Below are 21,205 nucleotides of genomic sequence, written 5' to 3'. Positions count from 1 at the left end.
CTCTCAATGAGCGTAAATTTGTTGTTGTTCACAACGTGTTAGCATCTACACAGGCTGTGAGCGATAACAAATTTACGCTCACTTAGAGCACATGGGCTCTCTTGTGAGTCACAATGCCTCCTCCTGATGTGGTTGTTGCTTTTTTCACTCATACGTTCATACATGTCTTCGCTTTGGTTGTATTTCTGTGGTCGTCGCTGCTCTACAGTATACACACAAATGTTGAGGTTGTTTATTAAAAGGCAAAAGAACAACAAACACATAGGTACATACAAAATTCCAAAGAAATACATAACACACTTTAATAAAAGAACAAGTAAAAAAGCGTTAAGTTCGGCCGGGCCGAACTTTTCATACCCTCCACCATAAAATATTCTGAACTAAAATGGAATAATTAGTTTTCATTCCTGTCACCAACTTTAAGTGGGTACGTTGAAATGTCAGATAATGTACATAAAATGTTTCATTCGGTAGGCCCTTTTTATGTTGCCTATATCTATGTATGTTGACAATTTTTGGTGGGCTAGAAATTGGGAGGTACCGTTATATAGGGGTTATAATAAAACATGGACATATGTTGACAGTTTTTGATGGGAGGCTTTAATGTCAAATAACTCCTAATTCGGTTAAAAATTGTAGCTAGAATCCTCAAAATACCGAAAATCGGTACATAACGTGGGAACTTCAAATGTCATTAACAGCTAGTTCGGAGGTATTTGGGCTATACGAAAATATGAACTTAAATGAACAATTTTTATTGCAGAATTTTAGTTGGCTTTTAAATTTCAAATTACAGAAAGTTCGTGCAAAAAATAGAGCTAAGGTACGGAAAATCGGGAGGTTTGTTTTGGGGCTATACCAAAACATGGACCTACGTTGAGTTAAACATTTTAAGTAAAATCCTCAAAGTACCGAAAATCGGGAAGTATCGTTATATTGTGGCTATGTTAAAATTTGTTGATACAGATGTGTGGTGACCACTACAACCTTCAAATGTCAAATTACAGTTAGCTCGGTTAAAAATTATAGCTAAAATTGCCAAATTACTGAAAATTAGGAGGTACCGTTATATGGGAGCTATATCCGAACATGGACCTATGTTAACAATTTTTGATGGAGAGGTGTTGTGACCACTAAGAACTTCAAATGTCAAATTACTGCTAACACGGATCTTTGTTAATAATTTTTTCGAATATAAGTTTTTCGGTCACTTAGAACCCTAAATATACAAATTATAGCTAATTCGGTCTAGAAATGTAGCTAAAAACTTCAAAATGCCGTAAATCGGGGGTACCGTTATATGGAGGCTATACCAAAACGTGGAACTATGTCCACAACTTTTGTTATGTTAGTTTATTTACACTTAAGAACCCTAAATGTTAAATTATAGCTAAATCGGTATGAAAATGTAGCTAAAAACGTCAAAATGCCGTAAATCGGGGGGCACCGTTATATGGGGGCTATACCAAAACGTGGACCGATATAGCCCATCATCGAACTTGACCTGCCTGCAAACAAAAGACGCATTTTCCCAAAAATTCAGACAATTTTGGTGGAGAGGTGTGGTGACGACTGAGAACTTCAAATGTCAAATATTCAAATTACAGCTAATTCGGTTAAAACTTGTAGGTAAAAATATAAAAATACCGAAAATCGGGAGGTACCGTTATATGGGGCTATACCAAAACATGTACCTATGTTTATAATTTTTTCGAATATAAGTTTTTTGGTCACTAAGAACCCTAAATATCAAATTATAGCTTATTCGGTCTAGAAATGTGACTTAAAACGTCAAAATACCTGAAATCGGGAGGTAACGTTATATGGGGACTATTCCAAAACATGGACCTATGTCCACTAGTTTTGCTATATAAGTTTCTTGACACTTAAGAACCCTAAATGTAAATTTATAGCTAAATCGGTCTGAAAATTTAGCTAAAAACGTCAAAATACCGTAAATCGGGGGTACCGTTATATAGGGGCTATACCAGAACGTGGGCCTATGTCCACAACTTTTGTTATATAAGTTTATTGACACTTAAGAATCCTAAATGTCAAATTATAGCTAAATCGGTCTGAAAATTTAGCTACAAACGTCAAAATACCGTAAATCGGGGGGTACCGTTATATGGGGGCTATACCAAAACGTGGACCTATGTCCACAAGTTTTGTTATATAAGTTTATTTACACTTAAGAATCCTAAATGTCAAATTATACCTAAATCGGTCTGAAAATTTAGCTACAAACGTCAAAATACCGTAAATCGGGGGGTACCGTTATATGGGGGCTATACCAAAACGTGGACCTATGTCCACAAGTTTTGTTATATAAGTTTATTTACACTTAAGAACCCTAAATGTCAAATTATAGCTTAATCGGTCTGAAAATTTAGCTAAAAACGCCAAAATACCGTAAATCGGAGGGTACCGTTATATGGGGGATATACCAAAACGTGGACCTATGTCCACAAGTTTTGTTATATAAGTTTATTTACACTTAAGAACCCTAAATGTCAAATTATAGCTTAATCGGTCTGAAAATTTAGCTAAAAACGCCAAAATACCGTAAATCGGAGGGTACCGTTATATGGGGGATATACCAAAACGTGGACCGATATAGCCCATCATCGAACTTGACCTGCCTGCAAACAAAAGACGCATTTTCCCAAAAATTCAGACAATTTTGGTGGAGAGGTGTGGTGACGACTGAGAACTTCAAATGTCAAATATTCAAATTACAGCTAATTCGGTTAAAACTTGTAGGTAAAAATATCAAAATACCGAAAATCGGGAGGTACCGTTATATGGGGCTATACCAAAACATGTACCTATGTTTATAATTTTTTCGAATACAAGTTTTTTGGTCACTAAGAACCCTAAATATCAAATTATAGCTTATTCGGTCTAGAAATGTGACTTAAAACGTCAAAATACCTGAAATCGGGAGGTAACGTTATATGGGGACTATTCCAAAACATGGACCTATGTCCACTAGTTTTGCTATATAAGTTTCTTGACACTTAAGAACCCTAAATGTAAATTTATAGCTAAATCGGTCTGAAAATTTAGCTAAAAACGTCAAAATACCGTAAATCGGGGGTACCGTTATATAGGGGCTATACCAGAACGTGGACCTATGTCCACAACTTTTGTTATATAAGTTTATTGACACTTAAGAATCCTAAATGTCAAATTATACCTAAATCGGTCTGAAAATTTAGCTACAAACGTCAAAATACCGTAAATCGGGGGGTACCGTTATATGGGGGCTATACCAAAACGTGGACCTATGTCCACAAGTTTTGTTATATAAGTTTATTTACACTTAAGAATCCTAAATGTCAAATTATACCTAAATCGGTCTGAAAATTTAGCTACAAACGTCAAAATACCGTAAATCGGGGGGTACCGTTATATGGGGGCTATACCAAAACGTGGACCTATGTCCACAAGTTTTGTTATATAAGTTTATTTACACTTAAGAACCCTAAATGTCAAATTATAGCTTAATCGGTCTGAAAATGTAGCTAAAAACGCCAAAATACCGTAAATCGGAGGGTACCGTTATATGGGGGCTATACCAAAACGTGGACCTATGTCCACAACTTTTGTTGTATAAGTTTATTGACACCTAAGAACCCTAAATGTCAAATTATAGCTACATCGGTCTGAAAATGTGGCTAAAAACGTCAAAATACCGTAAATCGGGGGGTACCGTTATATGGGGGCTATACCAAAACGTGGACCTATGTCCATAACTTTTGTTATATAAGTTTATTGACACTTAAGAACCCCAAATGTCAAGTTATAGCTAAATCGGTCTGAAAATGTAGCTAAAAACGGCAAAATACCGTAAATCGGGGGGTACCGTTATATGGGGGCTATACCAAAACGTGGACCGATATAGCCCATCATCGAACTTGATCTGCCTGCAAACAAAAGACGCATTTTCCCAAAATTTCAGCGTTCTATCTACTTTTTTGTGGATGCTAGAGTGATTACCACAGACGGACGGACGGACGGACATGCACTCAGAATTTTACCCTGATCAAGAATATATATACTTTATAGGGTCGCAAATGAGTATTTCAATGCGTTACAAACGGAAAAACAAACTTAATATACCCTCCATACTATGGTGGAGGGTATAAAAACTGATTGAAATAAATTGTAAATAGTCACGCTTTTAAAAAGAAAAATATATAGAAACGTAGTTGAACGCTTCTCCTTAGTTGTGAAATAAAACAAATTTAACTCAAAGTTGACATCATCAGGGGGGAATCGGCGTCTGGAATCAAATGATTATGAAATAAATAAATATGGATATACCATATTTCAAATATACATATGTATGTAATTACCAATATTAAATGCGATTTCTTCCTTGTCCAATAAAATAATTGCATTCAACTTTTTGATTCAATTATAAAATGTATTGCGCATTTAATTTACTAAAAACACAATTTCTTTAAGAAAACACAAAACACTGATTTATTCACTCACTTTACCGTCTTGACTCTACAAAGGCATCTAAAACACTGAAGAAAGAAAAAAAAATATAATTCATATCATTTCTTCTTTTCTTTTTCTCGTGCTAAGTTGGTTAACAACAACAACAACACAAGAAACACACGCGTTTGACTCATCCATGCCACCAAAGCCCCCTTCTTCGCTTCTACGTCTTCTACAATACACACAACTCTTCATTATAAAACAGCATTCCACAGCCGCGAGAGCACTGTTATTACTCTCGTTGACAAACATCCTCTCTCCACCCCAGGGATGAAAAAATAAAAATTTCAAAAAGTACTAAAATTGTACTTTTTTCTTTAAAAGGTACTTTTTATTATTTTGTATGAAAAAATAATTTTTATACCCTCCACCATAATATGGAGGGTATAATTAAATTTGTTATTCCATTTGTAACACATCGAAATATAACTCGGATACCCTATAAAGTATATATAGTATTGATCAGGGTAAAATTCTAAGTCGATATAACTATGTCCGTCTGTTGAAATCAAGATACAGCTCGCAATTTTTAAAATAGAGCTTTGGAATTTGGTATAGAAGTTTCTATTACTCCTAGTATGTCTGGTATTGAAAATAAGCTATATCGGCACCACCCGATTTTCGGTATTTTGAAGATTTTAGCTTCATTATCACACCGAAAGTGCTGAAATTTGGTACTTATTCTTCGTTGGGGGTATAAACTTTCCCCCAGAAATTTGTCGGTACAGGTCCACGCCTTCATATTATGGTTATGGCCACGATAATTTATTGAAATGGCTGAAAGTTGGTATTTAGTCTTCGTTGGGGGTATTCAACTTCCCCCTTTAAATTTGCGGGTATATGTCTACGCCTTCATATGGCCCCCATAGAACCGTACCTAACGATTTTAGGTATTTTGAAAGTTGTGGCCTAAATGTTCCTCCGAAATGGCTGAAATTTGATATTTCGTCTTCGTTGGGGGTACGAAACTTTCCCCCAGAAATTTGTCGGTACATATCGATAGAATGGTACCTCCCTATTTTCAGTACAGTGAAGGTTGTGGCCACAATACTCCACCGAAATGGCTGAAATTTGGTATTTGGTCTTCATTTGGGTATTAAACGTTCCATATGAAATTTTATAGCACCCATAGCCCCCGATTTTCATATTTTGAAGGTTTTAGCCTCATAATCACACCGAAATTGCTGAAATTTGGTATTTAGTCTTCGTTGGAGGCAAAAGCCTGTCTGACTGAAATTCGTCGGTATAGGTCCACCTTTCGATATAGCCTCCGATTTTCGTAATTCTGAAGGTTATGAAGTCGATATCCCACCGAAAGACTGAAATTTATTATGTAGTCTTCTATAGGGTTATACAATATCCCAAAAGAGAATTATCAGTATAGGTCCGCGGGTTCCTATATCCCCCATAGAAGCGTAGGGCTCATGGAACGGTACCTTCCGAATTTGGATTTTGAAAGTCATCCACATTGTTTTGCCGAACTTGCTGAAATTTGGTAGTAAGTCTTGTTCATAAACGAAAGGAAACTAATTGTTCCAAATTTTAATCTTGAAAGCAAAATGAGAATTTTGGATTTTTATTTTTACATAAAATTTGTCTAGAAACGGTACTGAATTGGCCGCGGGGGTACTTCGGTACTTTTTATAGTGAAGTGGTACTGAAAAAAGTACTATTGTACTGAATTTTCCATCCCTGCTCCACCCATGAAAAAAATGTTCTAACATAAAAAATATGTTTTACTCAAACATATCAAATTGAGATATGTTACAAAGTGTTGCAAACATATATTTGTTTGGACACAAACATATTATGTTTGGATCCAAACATATATTTGTTTGCAACCGGTCCCAAACATATATTTGTTTGGATCCAAACATAAATTTTTCTGCGTGTATAAAAAGTCCATGTGCTCTTCCATAGGAAGGATATGTGATCGTCTATAAGAAGAAATTGTGATAGTTTAAAAGAAGATTTTGTGGTAGTCTATAAGAAAACCATATGGCCTTCTAATTGAAGACAATGTGATGTTCTCTAGGAACACTTTGGTATTTCTATGGGAAGGCATTGTGGACTTCTGTGAAAAGACCTAGCAAACTTCTATAAGAATACCTTGTGGTCGTCTATAAAATGACCTTATGATTTTCTATAAGAAGTCCTTGTGGCGTTTTAAACGAATATCTTGTGCTCGCCTATAAGCAGTACTCGCGGTCTTCTACATAAAAGAAGACCTAGTGATCTTTTATAAGAAGAGGACCTTGTGTTCATCTTTAAGAAGACCTTGTTGTCTTCTATAAAAAAAAATCCATGAGGTCTTCTCTAAAAAGACCTTGTATTCGTTTTAACCAACCCACTTAAAGCCACTGGTCGTTTAAACGTCAGCAAAAACTGTACACAAAAATGAAGGTAAAAAACAGTTAGATACGTATTTTATTGCGGGCTTTTTTGTTTTTTCTAATTGTTTGCTCATATCTCTGTCCTTTCACTTCATAAAGTGGCATTTGACCTGCGTAGTTTAACGCGGTCTGGTCGCAAAAAAATCTGACATTTCAAGAAAAATGCTTTTTACACGATTTTTTTTAATTTTGTGGCTTGAATACATTGCATACATTTAAATAACATATTAAACTTTGGTCATAAATGTTTTTGTTTTTGTTTTTGCAGTCAATTTTTATCTATACCCTATAATTTTGCGGATATTTTGTTCGAAAACGACACACGAGAACGAATTGAAAACGATTCATTCGTCGCTCAGTTTGTGGCAGGAATACCTTCGAATTCGAATATCGTAAATAATATTATTAGCGAATGAAGATGATAGTTTTTACGATAGTGGCGAAAAACATTTTTTGTGGAGTTTCTTGATTTTTCTGTTATGTACCTTTTCCGTTTTTATTTCTTTATGTTTGCGACTCGATATGTAACTGTTGATAAACATTGTTGTCTTGTGTTGGCAACCTACCCATATGTTGTCTTTATCAACACTTATTGTATATATTATACGTAGCATTTATATCGAAATTATTTGAAAGAAGCAATTTTTTTTTTTTGAAACAAAAAAATTTTCAAAGTAAAAAATTTTTCTCGAAACAATTTTTCTTGTGAAGAAAAAACATTCGACAAATGTTCGAAAACGATATCGTTTTTAAACTTTTGACGAACAAAAGAACAACGTGCTTGTGTACACCCGGAAAACATTTGTCAATCCTTCGACAGTGATATCGTTTTCGAAAGTTGTGCCGGACATTCGAATAATATCCGCACTTGGTATGGGGGGTATATATATATAATTGAAATTTGTTTGTCTGTTTGTTTGTTTGTGCCTTATAGACTCGAAAACTGCTGAACAGATCTTACTGAAATGTTTAGGGTACATTGCTACATGGCCTGGAATGAAAATAGGCTATATAATTTTTTGAAATTTCGCGTTGATCTGGAGATATAGCATCAAAACCGGAGGTACCTCCAAAAAATTTAGATTTTATTTGCAAATATCTTTAGTACTATTAAAGATACAATCTCCAAATTTTGTATGTGTGACGGAATTTGATGTAGAAATAAATTTACTACATTATATTCAAATCGGTTCAGATTTGGATATAGCACCCACATACATATATTTTCGGCCGATTTCCTTATTTTATGTACCAAACATGCTATTTATGTCCAATTTCAATGATATTTGGAATGTGTGGCGGAATTTGTTTTAGAAATAAATGTGCCAAATTATATCGAGTTTGGTTCGGATTTGGATATAGCTCCCATCTACATATGTTTTCGGCCGATTTCCTTATTTTATGCACCAAGCATGCTATATATGTCCAATTCCGCTGAAATTTAGAATGTGTGATGGATATTGGCCTAGAAATATATGTGCCAATTTATTTTGAAATCGGTTCAGATTTGGATGTAGCTCCTATATATATTTTCTGCCGATTTTCCGCATTTGATGCACCAAACACGCTATATATGTCCAAATTCGCTGAAATTTGGAATGTGTTACAGAACTTGGTCTATAAATAAATATGCCAAATTATATCGAAATCGGTTCAGATTTGGATATAGCTCGCATATATATTTTCGGCCGATTTTCCGCATTTGATGCACCAAACACGCTATATATGTCCAATTTCGCTGAAATTTGGAATGTGTAACAGAAATTGGTCTAGACATAACTGGGCCGAATTATATCGAAATCGGTTCAGATTTGGATATTGCTCCTATATATATTTTGGGCCTATTTTCTGCACTTGATGCACCAAACACTGTATGTATGTCCAATTTCGCTGAAACTTAAAATGTCTGACGGAATTTGGTCTAGACATAAGTGTACAAAATTATATCGAAATCGGTTATAATTTGGATATAGCTCCCATATATATTTTTGGCCGATTTTCCGCATTTGATGCACCAAACACGCCATATATGTCCAATTTCGCTGAAATTTGGAATGTGTAATGGAATTTGGTCTAGAAACAAATGTGCCAAATTATTTCGAAATCGGTTTATATTTGGATATTGTCCCTATATATATTTTCTGCTGATTTCCTGCAATTTATGCACCAAACACTGTATGTATGTCCAATGTCGCTGAAACTTGGAATGTCCGACGGAATTTGGTCTAGAAATGAATGTGCCAAATTATATCGAAATCGGCTCATATTTAGATATTGCCCCTGTATATATTTTCGGCTGATTTCCTGTAATGTATGCACCAAACACGCTATGTATGTCCAATTTCGCTGAAATTTGGAATGTCTGACAAAATTTGTGTAGACATAAATGTGCCAAATTATATCGAAATCGGTTCAGATTTGGATATAGCTCCCATATATATTTTCGGCCGATTTCCTGTAAATGTGCAAAATGATATCGAGATCTGTTCAGATCGGAATATAGCTCCCATATATATTTTCATGTTTTTGTTACGTATGTCCAATTTCAATGAAATTTTGAAGATACTTAGAAGTCATCATTATATACACAAGTACTTTTAGTTGAGAAGGAATTGACCAGCTTTAAATATTATATCTTTGAGAGACTTCTTAAGAATAATGTTTTAATATGATATAACTAAATCATTATTTGAGTAAAAATTATGAATACGAGTGGGAGTTATCCTAAGAGTAATTTAAGATATCACAATATGTTATTATGTATATGACCTGGAAATAATAAAATAAATTACAACTATCCTCAAACCTAAGGTTCTCAAACCTGGTTCTATTCTTAATTTTATTCACCCCAAATCCAATCTGTACAAATAAAGAGAAATTAATACTGTAAGAGTATATAACTACCGTAGGAATACTTATAGTCGAAAAGGCTTTAGGAAGAGTGTTACCTCCTGAAATATACAAAAATACCATAGTAGCTCCAAAACAGCCCTGAATGGGTAGAGAACGCCTTCATATCTCCTATATTTATACGTTAAAATATTAAAAAAAACATTCCATTATATTTTATCTAAGTCGGGGTAGCAAAGCGCACCGGGTTCAGCTAGTTGTTTGTATAAAAATCAAGAGTACACCCCGCTTTCACCAAAAAAATAACAGTGTGAGCGGTGAATGCCAGAAAAGGCCCGTATATATGATTTTGACGAACATGGCCACTTTGTTTTCACAATACCAACGTTATTTTTAATATTTGTAGCCGCCATATCAAATATAAGAAATTAAGAACTCGGCATTCCAAATGTATGTAGATATAATACACTTTAGATTTAATATTTACTGGGTTATCGCCAATTCTTGATTTGCAAAACCAATTAATTAATTAATTCGAAATATTGACACGCCAATAACAAACAATTTATGAACAGAAAAACGGAAAAAACAATGAGCAAACACCAAACAACAAATAATATGAAAATTATAGAAAAATACTAATAATAAATATTAACATTTAAGATAATATAATTTCAAATGAATTAATGTAAACTACAACAAATATTTAATATATACATAAATACATTTTTGTACAGACGATAGGTTAAATACGATAGGTTACATATACATTAGGGTGTATCAGAAACACGTTGTGATAGCACGAAAGACTACAAAAAATAAATCGCTTATTTCAGATTGACATAGTATTTGTACCATTTACGAGCTCTATTGGCTTCCTTAGTATATTTTCTTGTACACAAAACTTTAAAAATTTAAAAAGGAAAATGAAAAAAATGAAAAACTTTTAGGTGCTTGTAGCTTCTGGAACAGAGGAAACAATATAATAAATCTTTTTGTGTACTATTGTGATTACCCTAACATATAAATATCCCAGCAAAAATAGTCCTCCAAAAACATGGATTTTGTAAGGGATTTTTGGCAGTCGTAACTACTCCCATTATTTTTACAAGGGCATGTCGCACTCAGTTTGTAGTTTTTTATGACCACTAGAATAACTAGTTATTCTGTGGCCACTAGAAGTTGAAAAGTAAGTTGAAACAAGTATGAACGGCATTAAGTTCGGCCGGGCCGAACTTTTTATACCCTCCACCACAAGTTGTATTGAAGTAAAATGGAACAATTGGTTTCCTTTCGTGTATGAAGAAGACTTAATACTAAATTTTAGCAATTTCGATAAAACAATGTGAGGCAATATTCTATGGGGGCTATTTCAAAACGTTGATCTATACCGACAAATTTCTGACGGAAAGTTTTTAGGCTCAAAGAAGACTAAATACTAAATTTCCTATATTTCGGTAAGAGAATGTGGCTAAAACTACAAAAATACCGAAAATCAAGAAGTACGTTTCTATGGGGATATAGAAAGAAAGGAAGAAGAAAGAAAGAAAGGTATATGCTGATAATACTCTTCTGGAATATTTTATAACTCTTGGAAGACGAAATAACGAATTTCAGCCATTTCGGTTGGATATTGACGTCACAATCTTCAGTATTACGAAAATCGGGAGGTACCGTTCTATGGGGGCTATATCGAAACGTGGACCTATACCGACGAATTTTAGTTAGAAATGGGGCAATATGAAAGCGTGGACCTGTACAGACATATTTCTGGCGAACAGTTTTTATATCACATTGAAGACTAAATACCAAATTTCAGCAATTTTGGTGGAATATTGAAGACACAACCTTCAAAATACGAAAAATCGGTTGGTACCTTTCCATGGGGGCTATATGAAAGTTTGAGTACCCCCAACGAAGTCTAAATACCAAATTTCAGCCATTTCGGTGGAATATTGAGGCCACAACGTTTAAAATACCGAAAATCGGGAGGTATCCTTCTATGGGGGCTATATGAAGGCATGGACCGATACCGACAATGTTCTGGGGGAAGTTTAATACCACCAACGTAGACTAAGTACAAAATTTCAGCCATTTCGGTGTGATAATGAAGCTAAAACCTTCAAAATACCGAAAATCGGGAGGTACGGTTCTATGGGGGCTATATGAAGGTGTAGACCGATACCGACAAAATTCTGGGGGAAAGTTTTTATACCCCTAAAGAAGACTACGTACCAAATTTCAGCCATTTTGGTAGGATAAAGAAACTAAAACCTCAAAATACCTAAAATCGGTAGGTACCGTTCTATGGGGGCTATATGAAGGTTTGGACCGATACCGAAAAAATTCTGGGAGAAAGTTTTATACCCCTAAAGAAGACTACGTACCAAATTTCAGCCATTTTGGTGGGATAATGAAGCTAAAACCTTAAAAATACCGAAAATCGGGAGGTACCGTTCTATGGGGGCTATATCAAAACGTGGACCGATATATCCCATTTTCAATACCAACCATCCTGCAAGTAATAAAAACTTCTGTACCAAATTTTGACTCTCTATCTTTAAAATTGCGAGCTGTATCTTGATTTCAACAGACAGACGGACGGACGTACGTACGGACATGGTCAAATCGACATAGAATTTTATGCTGATCAATAATATATATACTTTATAGGGTCTGCGACGAATATTTCGATGTGTTACAAACGGAATGATAAATTTAATTATACCCTCCATATGGTGGAGGGTATAAAAATTCTATTTTAAGAACAGTTGATGTAGAGATTTTTTTTTTAATTTCATCACACTTCTTACTTTTATTTTACTTTATTTTATTTCGCTCGCTGTGCGAGTTGAACACACGAACCCTCTGATTTCTAGCCAAAGACACTACATACTATGCCACGCACACGAACATTAAGGGTTGCTTAAGAACTTAAATGTGCAGTGCACATGTGTACCACGAACTGTTATTTTTTAATTAAAAAAACTCGCGTGCCGACAGTGAGCGTTGAACACACAACCCTAGGATTTATAGTCGGACACACACTCACTGTGCCACCGTCCACATTACTTAGTGAGGAGCAAAGTAAGTAGGTTTGTCTTGTAATTTTTTTAAGAAGTATCCCATTACTTTTCAGATTACTTGTGATTACTTGGGAAAAGAAGCTTGTTTACATTACTTTGTAATGGGTTACGTAATGACTAATGGATCCGAATTTTTGCTGGGATGTATTCTATTACTTGCAAGAATAACACTAATTTGTTCAATGAAACCCTACAAGATTCATACAACACAAAGCTAGCCACTTGTGAGGCTGTGTATTTATATATAGAAGACAAAAAAGTTGAGTACATATTGACACAAAAACATAAACTTTATATATATTAAATGTGTAAACAACAAATAAAAACTTTATCTTAATTGTTAGAATAAATTTAATTGTAGGTTATATTTAGCTCTAAGTCCTATGCAAACGATTTAAGCGATATTTAAATCAAGTAATAGATAGCAACACGATAATGATGATAGTAATAAGCAATTGGTGTAAATGTGTATGTAAATCTGTACAACGTATAAATCTATTATTTTTTAATTTTCCGTTTTTGCTATTTAAAGACGGTCAGCTCTATATGGGAACTATACTAAAAAGTGGACTTATACTGAAAACATGTATGTATGTAGGGATGTTTGTCATTCACTAATAAGAGAATTTATCAATTTACAGCAAAAATTGGGACTATTTTGCTATTTCTCATTACAGCCCTCAGATCCATCAACAAGGTTCCATTGGACAACATAAATTCATTATCTGCACCATAGGTGCTGGTGGCTGTTCACATGAGAATCTTGAGGATAGTTGAGGCCAGAAAAAACCAATAAGTTATTGATAAAAGTAAAACTGTTGAAAATTTGGTAATTTCAGAATATATTTTCTATTTCAACACTGTGGGAATTTAATGATTCGCATCCACCACTGACAGACAAGATGAAAAGACTCTGATGGTAGATAGCTGATAAGGTACTCCGTCAAAAATTCAGTTTTGTTCCGAGGAGAGCCAATTCGATCAAACTACTATTTTCTTTAAACCGGTGAAAAGAAATTGTAGAAGAAATTGAATGCCCCTCAGTGAGGAAATAAACATCAAGTCCGATCATTTGTTGTGATTAAAGATTGTGTCCCGAAAACTTCGACTCCGATGATCTCACACAATACTTAACAAACATGTTTAACCTAAAATGCCTATGGCCATATTCAGAGCAATCGCCCAAACAGACTGTTATGATGACGACATCTTTGATGCCCGAGGTAATTGGAAGGATTTTGTCGGTGATGATAACTCAGAAACGAGAAAAAGTCGTTCTTTGGAATCAGTACAATATTTGCAAGATGCTCACGCCCAATGGTACTACAACTGTGTGTGTATAGTTTTTCGTATAAGAAAGCAGCGGTAGCAAGAAAATAGCATTTATGACTACGTTGAGACCGTTTTCCCTTATCACCATTCTCATCTCTTTAAATATCACAATCTGTTAAAGGTTTACGACGTTTACTACTTTTTATACATGTATGTGACGCTTTCAACGTTTACGACATTTAGACGGTCAAAAACCTAATAAATTGTAATAAGGACCATCTCTTGTTGAGCCATGTTTAGGCGTCTTCAAAATGCAATGGAATGTTACCCCAAAGATCCAGGGGTAGTTACCACCGGAATTGTTGTACCATCGACCTGAGGCATACTCGACTCCACAGTCCATTTAATTAACAGTACACAGTGTGGCCAAATCCAATATTTTGTGCCAAAAATTCTAAAATATTTTTTTCAAAAATTCCCAAAAATTTGACATGCAGTGATAGAAAACAAGAGAAACACGAAAATGTCTCTAGTCACACCGTTATATTTTAAATAACGGTACCTCTAACTTGACCCTTTTTTCGTTAAAAAAAAATACTTAAAAACGACAATGAAATTCGACGATTTTGTGTGGACCACATTATCACGAGTTACTGGAATTTTTAATGATTATTTGAGCTATCCGACAGTACGAAACCTGAACTACTAATATGTGCATTAGGGCTATAACCAAAAAAATACCACCACATAGTCGTGTAGAGCATGAAAAACTATTATGAAATACGGTGTCAATTTTTCTCTACCGCGAAAAAAGTTTCCGCACCAAATGCATTGAAGTTCTGTAATGCATTTTTTAATTTTATCTGTCATAACAACATATTTGCTTTTCATTAAAATTTTTATTTTTTTGTAATCTAATTTAAAATCATTATCAAAGCGTTCTGGACCAATTTCTTCTCAAATCGCGCCATTTCGGACCACATTAGGATTTTTTGACACTATTGCAATTTTTGGTTTTTCTTTATAAACTCGTGAATTTTATGTTTATATTTTTTTAACCTATCGGACCAGGGAGTCATTTGAAACGAATTCGCGAAAGTTACAGGCTGTTTTTGTTGACTTTGCTTGTGAGAATCGTATTTGTTTTTCATAAAATTGGGGAAGGGTTCTTTGTTTCAATACAAAGAACTAAGAGAACTGATGAGTCCAAGTGGCGTTGGACGAAACTAGTATTCTCTGCCATCCCCAAAGGTAATCAATTTTAACTACACCCCACTTTAAACTTGTTGTTTTTTTTTTTTTTAATTTGAAAACAACAAATATGAGATTAAGCTTGACTACAACAAATAGTAAGTAAAACATACATCTCAACGAAACTGCCAAAGTGAATCTAAAAAAATAAAAATTTTAATGAAAGGCAAATATGTTGTTATGACAGATAAAATTAAAAAATGCATTACAGAACTTCAATGCATTTGGTGCGGAAACTTTTTTCGCGGTAGAGAAAAATTTACACCGTATTTCATAATAGTTTTTCATGCTCTACACGGCTATGTGGTGGTATTTTTGATAATTGCAAAAAAGTGCAAAAAGTTATATCCCTAATGTGCATAGAAGTAATTGTAGTTGGGTTACTGTCCTGTAGAAGAACTGGCTTTGTTTTGGAACAGTTTTTACGCCAATATTTTTAACTAGTGAATAAGGAGCATCCCTCGAAAAAAGTCTTTATGTAGGTCCATGTATTGATACATCCCCCATATAACGGTACCGCCGATTTGAGGTTATAAATTAAAACATATATGAAATTTTTGTAAGTCTGCAAAATAAAAGATCTCCATTCGATTAACCTCTCCTCCAATTTTCATTTTCATCCGTTTCAATTTTTATCCGTTTAGAAAATATAGATTTTTGACACAAAAAACCTATTTTGGACACACTAAAAGATATTTGTAAATTCGCGCTGGAGAACGCATTAAGATTGTTTTAATTAGTTTAGTTTATCTTTTCACTAATGTCGTCAATGATAGTATCCAGTGCCAAGACCATGTAATCATCCGCAATTTGTATGGGATGTAATAACTTGCTCAATACCCTCAAACAGTTTAGCATTTTCAAATGTTAAGCGAAGTGTTCAAAAAACTTCTTTCCCAAAAATTGCATAGGTCCTATAGGTCCCCATTTAGTATGTTCTGATCGATGAGAAATGGTTAGTTGTCAGATAACGTAATTTTTCAGTATTGCAGTCTAATTTCAGTTAATCGTCTCCATGAAGCTCAGTCGATCATTTTGTTTTTGTTGTTCTACATTTTGTCAGCTATATTTTTTCACAATTATTTAAATTGACCGTTTTGTTTTCCTGGACCGTGATAAAAGTGTAGGAGTCTCTGTTGCAATATGTCTTATGGAATCAGAGATATTCAAAATCTCAACATAAATTTTTCTATTTATTTATTTTTATTTAAAGCTTAGATTCTGAGATGACGATGGCGATAAAATAAATCTGGATACTAGTTCACTGCCCCAGTTACTTAACGTATAAGCGATTTCATACAATTTCATAAAATTATGTAGTTTTTTTCATATAAACGTTTTGATCGAATGGAACTACATATACAGTGAACTACATAGATCGTTCAATTTAACTATATTGTCCTCCGTATCACAAACCCGCAACAGTAAATTTCGTTAATCAAGTGGCCCTGTAAGCTATGAGCATTTCTACATAAACTTGTATAAGGTGCTCAAAATTTATTTAAAAACCAAGAGTTTGAAAGGTCAGTTTCCACTATATGCCAACATGCGGTGTTTGGAACGACCAACTCAATCACTTTTTATTATCCCTACAATGTATTTCATTTTTAGTAGAGTTGTTAAATCTAGTTAACTAGTTTAGTACCATAGTTCGTTTGCGTTTAAGGTATTTATAAAAAAAGATAATATTACTCATTCGCAGTTCGTTTATACAAACGACCGGTGTCTTCTGAATTATATAGCGAACTAGGTCGTTCAAACTAACTAGATTTCAACAACTCTATTATTTAGTCCGTTTTTGTGTTTTTATATAACAACAATTATTTTCAGTATTCTTTGTTATACCGTTGGCAACCTAACTATATCCCCTTCTTCTTAAACCCACACTTTATTTTTTAACTCATAAAATATATGTATAAGTAGTTGTAGTAAATTAAACAATTATAAAGATATTAGTTATATCATAATTGTGTATGCAATAAAATGTAATTAAGTAAATTAATTGAATAAAAGAATTTATATTAAAGTAAGTGAAAAAAAAAAAACAAATAATATGTGAGAAAGCATTTTAGAATTGTGGATTTAATTTATTTTTTGATATAAAAGCATTTGGTGAGTACATATAAAAATTGAAATAAAAGAAATAATTTTATTTTAGCAATACCAAGAAATTAGTTATGTGTTTTCGAATGCATTTGTTCTGCGGCCCATACACTATGGGCATGCAGGACAGCATTTGTAATAGTATTAGTAAATTTTGAAGTTTTTGTTAATGTATGTGTGAGTATTTTTAGCAGGATTCCCTGCAAGCATTTGGAAGTGACTTTCTCACTTCCTCTATCAGAAGTAATCGCATTCTGAACTTCTATTCTAGAAAATAGCGATCCTTTATCATTTTACAATAAAAATTGCATTGCTGTCCCTTTTTGAACTTCTTGAATAACTACCTAGTGTTAGAAAAGGAGATCGAAATTCTATTATTTTTGTAGAGTTTCTTGATGTTTCTGTTATGTACCTTTTCCGTTTTTATTTCTTTATGTTTGCGACTCGATACGTAACTGTTGACAAACATTGTTGTCTTGTGGTCGGCAACCTGCCCATATGTTGCCTTTATCAACACTTATTGTTTATATTATACGTAGCATTTATATCGAAATTATTTGAAAAGAACAAATGGGAATTTTATACAAACAACATAAAATTATTTTTTAAAAGAAAAAAATTTTCAAATTTAAAAAAAGGTTTTTCGAAATAATTTTTCCTGTGAAGAAGATACATTCACCAAATGTTCGAAAATGATATCGTTTTCGAACTTTTGACGAACAAAAGAACAGCGTCCTTGTGTACACACGAAAAACGTTTGCCAAACATTCGACAGTGAATGTCGTTTTCGAAAGTTGTGCCGAACATTCGAATAATATCAGCAACTGGTATGGGGGGTACCTGCAACCTGCATTGTTTCTGTTAAGGTTAATCTTTCTATATATTGTTTCATAAACATTTTTTTGTTGCATGCATTTTGTCTAGTCTTATTTCTTCTATGTCTTTGCCTACACTTATTGTTTATATTATACGTAGCATTTATATCGAAATTATTTGAAAAAAGCAAATGGGAATTTTATACAAACAACATAAAATTATTTTTTGAAAGAAAAAATTTTCAAAGTAAAAAATGTTTCCGAAACGGAACTACAGCAATACAGTTTCGTTTCTTGCGAGTAAGTTGTCTATCTTCTGGAAACACGAAATTCCGATCATCAAACAATTCAATAAAATGTTTTTCTAAAATCTTTTAAAAAAAAATCTCAAATGGGACAAGGTATGTTTTGTACGTATAATAACGTTTTTTATACCCTCCACCATAGTATGGAGGGTATATTAAGTTTGTTTTTCCGTTTGTAACGCATTGAAATACTCATTTGCGACCCTATAAAGTATATATATTCTTGATCAGGGTAAAATTCTAAGTCGATCTGAGCACGTCCGTCCGTCCGTCCGTCTGTGGTAATCACTCTAGCATCCACAAAAATAGAGAAATGAAATTTTGGGAAAATGCGTCTTTTGTTTGCAGGCAGTTCAAGTTCGATGATGGGCTATATCGGTCCACGTTTTGGTATAGCCCCCATATAACAGTACCCCCCGATTTACGGTATTTTGACGTTTTTAGCTACATTTTCAGACCGATTTGGCTATAATTTGACATTTAGGGTTCTTAAGTGTCAACAAACATATTTAACAAAACTTGTGGGCATAGGTCCACGTTTTGGCATAGCCCCCATATAACGGTACCCCCCGATTTGCGGTATTTTGACGTTTTTAGCTACATTTTTAGACCGATGTAGCTATAATTTGAAATTTAGGGTTCTTAAGTATCACTAAACATATATAACAAAAGTTGTGGACATAGGTCCACGTTTTGGTATAGCCACCATATAACGGTACCCCCCGATATACGGTATTTTGACGTTTTTAGCTACATTATCAGACCGATGTGGCTATAATTTGACATTTAGGGTTCCTAAGTGTTAATAAACTTATAAATTAGAAGTTGTGGACATAGGTCCACGTTTTGGTATAGCCCCCATATAACGGTACCCCCCGATTTGCGGTATTTTGACGTTTTTAGCTACATTTTCAGACCGATGCAGCTATAATTTGAAATTTGGGGTTCTTAAAAGTCAATAAACTTATATAAAAAAATTTGTGGACATAGGTCCACGTTTTGGTATAGCCCCCATATAACGGTACCCCCGATTTGCGGTATTTTGACGTTTTTAGCTACATTTTCAGACCGATGCAGCTATAATTTGAAATTTGGGGTTCTTAAAAGTCAATAAACTTATATAACAAAATTTGTGGACATAGGTCCACGTATTGGTATAGCCCCCATATAACGGTACCCCCCGATTTACGGTATTTTGACGGGTTTAGCTACATTTTCAGACCGATTTAGCAATAATTTGGCATTTAGGGTTCTTAAAAGTCAATAAACTTATATAACAAAAGTTGTGGACATAGGTCCACGTATTGGTATAGCCCCCATATAACGGTACCCCCCGATTTACGGTATTTTGACGGGTTTAGCTACAATTTCAGACCGATTTAGCTATAATTTGACATTTGAAGTTCTTAAATGTCAATAAACTTATATAACAAAAGTTGTGGACCTAGGTCCAAGTTCTGGTATAGCCACCATATAATGGTACCCCCGATTTACGGTATTTTGACGTTTTTAGCAACATTTTCAGACCGATATAGCTATAATTTGACATCTAGGGTTCTTAAATGTCAATAAACTTATATAACTAGTGGACATAGGTCCATGTTTTGGAATAGCGCCCATATAACGTTACCGCCCGATTTCAGGTATTTTGAGAATTTTACCAACAAGTTTTAACCGAATTATCTGTAATTTGAACATTTGACATTTGAAATTCTTAGTGGTCACCACACCTCTCCACCAAAAATTGTCAAGAAAGCCCCCATATAACGGTACCTCCCGATTTTCAGTAATTTGATGATTTTAGCTACAATATTAAACCGAACAAGCAGTAATTTGACATTTGAAGGTTGTAGTGGTCACCACACATCTGCATCAACAATTTTCAACATAGCCCCAATATAACGATACTTCCCTATTTTCGGTACTTTGAGGATTTTACTTAAAATGTTTAACCGAACGTAGGTCCATGTTTTCGTATAGCCCCAAAACAAACCTCCCGATTTTCCGTACCTTACCTTTATTTTTTTGACGAACTTTCTGTAATTTGAAATTTAAAAGTCAACAAAAATTCTGCAACAAAAGTTGTTCATTTAAGTTCATATTTTCGTATAGCCCAGATACCTCCGAACTAGCTGTTAATGACATTTGAAGTTCCCACGTTATGTACCGATTTTCGATATTTTGAGGATTCTAGCTAAATTTTTTAACCGAATTAGGAGTTATTTGACATTAAAGGCTCCCATCAAAAACTGTCAACATAGGCCCATGTTTTATTATAACCCCTATATGAGGCGCTCAGCACCAAAACGGCCTAACCCACATTTTCAAAAAAATCAAACTGACTATGCTGGACGAACCGGAACCTTTTGTAATACATACTAAAAAAATACCCAATTGCATAGATTAACCCTATGTTATTCTACATGCCGAAAACTGTTTTTCCTTTACTGAAAGTTTGAAAAAATGTGGACGCCAAAATGGCCTAAGCCACATAGACAAAATCGAATACTGGAAAAAATACGTGTGGGTTAGGCATGTTACGTTTTAGTCAGGAGTATATTTGAAAATAATATAAAAATAAATTTTCGAGAAGATTTTGTAAGTAAAAACCAATGGTT

The sequence above is a fragment of the Musca autumnalis genome, unplaced genomic scaffold, assembly GCF_047663935.1.
Source record: "Musca autumnalis isolate F117 unplaced genomic scaffold, ASM4766393v1 scaffold_2, whole genome shotgun sequence".
Taxonomy (NCBI): domain Eukaryota; kingdom Metazoa; phylum Arthropoda; class Insecta; order Diptera; family Muscidae; genus Musca; species Musca autumnalis.
Note: the sequence above shows the minus strand (reverse complement) of the source record.